At 42.0% G+C, this 2,682-nt stretch overlaps 1 protein-coding gene and 1 pseudogene across 6 annotated transcripts in view; both read right to left on the bottom strand.

Moving 5' to 3' along the window:
* Positions 1-1,309, bottom strand: part of LOC109396387 (etoposide-induced protein 2.4 homolog pseudogene) — a 4,046-nt pseudogene extending 2,737 nt beyond the window's left edge.
* PHF8 (PHD finger protein 8) overlaps positions 1-2,682 on the bottom strand; it is a 137,531-nt gene that overhangs the window by 37,278 nt on the left and 97,571 nt on the right. The window lies entirely within an intron of this gene.

Here is a 2,682-nt window from a genome sequence, read left to right as displayed (position 1 = left end):
AAGCAACGTCCTCCACAACTAGACTGAAGAACAAAACGACAGCAACTTGTCTGTTCCCCTTTCCCCAATTCCCCAGCACTGTTCCCATCCCCCCAATTTCCCAATAAAAATCTTTAAAAAAAAAAAAAATCCACATACTGGTGTCAGGGAGATTGTGCCTTACGTGCACCAAAGACAAAAATTCCAGTTCCTCAGAGAGAAAGGACTATGCAGAAGGCCCTTGGCAGCATGGGTCCTGCCTTCCCTGGTGGGAGAGGTGAAAAGGAAAAAGCTGCTCAGCTTCCTTCCAATCTCATTCATCCCCTCTCTCTGCAGAGGTTGAGCTACTCGGGCAGACTGCAGGTGGACCGTCTTGTGCAAGAGTGTGTTGCTTAAGAAAACTACAAGAAGAGGAGCAACTGGAAAGGGTATGTTTTGCCAGGGATCTTTGCTTCATTGGCGCTGATAATGAATAAAGAAAAGAGAACAGGGAAGAGGCAGACACTGATAATGTAAGAGGACTGCATGGCTGTGAGGAGAGCCAAAGGCAAACCAAATCCAAAGTAGTAAGGCCAATTCCTCTCTATCTTTGTCAACCACTGGTGCATTTCAATTCCTTTATTGAACCAACAATACTCAAAGCAACATAGTGAGTAGAGAACGGACATATGCAGGAGACTCACCAGCGGACCAAGAAGATGGTTATGAAAGAGACTCACAAACATTCCCGGATGAGGAAAAGCCTGCAGCAGAAGGTTGAAAAGCATGTCAGCAATGATTTTGCTGACACTAGGGAATGGGTGAGGCTTCCTCCCTGATACCTCGAATGCCAGATCAGCTATATCTTGAAACCAAATGGCATTCACAACATTGCTAAGCACAAACAGGGAGAGCATCCAAAGAGCACTGAAAATTTATGCGAGGAAGAATTTTAGCCACGACCAAAACATCTCCATGTAGTGACGGTCACCAATAATTTGGGCAATTACTGACTGAAGCACAGGAATAAACACTCCATAAAACAAGAGGAGATTGAACCAGAATAACTCCACCATTTCAAGCACAGCAATGGAAAATTCTAACAACACCTGCTCACTCTCTTGCTTCCTGACTATGTTCAGGGCTCTCCTCTGCACTAGGACACTACTTGCCCTTCATTGATGCTGCTCTCTCTTTTGCTGAATTTGAGCATCTAGCTTTAAGATGGTACAAATTCCCCAGATGGAGTCTTTGATACCCCTGGAAAGGTCCTGGAAAAAAGTTTTGACACTGTCAGCCATCTCTTGACCACCTAAACTACCAATTCAGGTAGAAAGGTTTCTAGGGTAAGAAACTTCTGTTAATACTCCCACCCCGCAGCTCCGCTGCCTGGCTCTGACCCAGCCTGGCGCCTCCCCCACCACACAGCTGGCTGCCACCTGGGTGCTCCCAGAGCCCAGGCCATTGCACCCACACTGGGCATGACCTGGGCATGGGGGGCGGTGGGAAGTCTGCGGGCACAGAGCCCAGCCGCCCAGGGTGGAAGGGGTGGGGCCAAGCTCAAAACAACAATCTTAAACGTGGATGCATCTAACAGCAAAGCTTCCATGTATATGAAGTAAAAACTTATGGAACTTAAAGAGGAAATAGACAAATCCCTAATTATACTTGGAGAGTTCAACACATCTTTCAGCAACTGATAAAATAGTTGCCTGTTAAAAAAGTAGACAAAAAATCAGCAAGGATACAGAATATCACCATCAATTTCATATAATTGAAATTTATAGAACACACATTCTTCTCAAGTTCACAATGCAAAATTGTCAAGATAGACTTAACCTTAGGTAATAAAACAAATCTTAACAAATTTTAAATGAACCCAAAACCTGGTTCTTTGAAAAGATTAATTAAATTGATAAAATGCCAGCAGGAATGACAAAGGAAAAAAAAAGACATAAATTACTAATATCAAGAACGAAAAAGTAGATATCACTAAAGACCTCATAGACATTAAAGGAATAATAGGGGAATACTAAGATAACTCTGGGCCCATAAATTCTACAATTTAGCTGAAATGGACCAGTTCCTTGAATGACACAAACTATCAAAATTCACTCAAGATGAAATACATAACCTGAATAATCCTATATCTACTAAAGAAAATCCACAGTGAAACCTGAAAAAGAAATCTCTAGACCCAGGTGATTTTGCTCACAAATCCTTACTAAACATTTTAAAAAGAAAAAAAAAATACTAATTCTATATAATATCTTACAGAAAATGGGAGAGGAAGGAACAGTTCTCAAAGCATTCTTTGGGGCCAGCATTATACTGATACCAAATTTAAAGACAGAGTACAAGAAAAGAATATTACAGACAAATGTCTCTCATGAACATAGACACAAAAATCCTCAGTGAAATATTATACTACTAGTAAATTAAGTCCCATAATATATAAAAAGAATAACACACCATAATCCAATAAGGTCTATCCTGTGATTTCAAGTCTGGTTTGATATTTGAAAGTCAGTCAATGTAATCTACCATATTAACAGTCTAAAGAAAAAACAGGGCCAACCGAGTGGCGCGATGGTTAAGAACTGGCTTGGGACGCCAGAGGGGTCCGGTTCAGATCCCACATGTGAGGGCCAGTGACACTGCCCTCTACAGCTAAGATGCTGAACAACAGCTCAACCTGGAGCTGGGCTGCTGTGAGTCGCCGGC

The sequence above is a fragment of the Hipposideros armiger genome, unplaced genomic scaffold, assembly GCF_001890085.2.
Source record: "Hipposideros armiger isolate ML-2016 unplaced genomic scaffold, ASM189008v1 scaffold_518, whole genome shotgun sequence".
In the NCBI taxonomy this organism is placed as follows: Eukaryota; Metazoa; Chordata; class Mammalia; order Chiroptera; family Hipposideridae; genus Hipposideros; species Hipposideros armiger.
The sequence above is the reverse complement of the archived record's forward strand: the minus strand, read 5'-3'. Positions and strand labels throughout refer to the sequence as shown.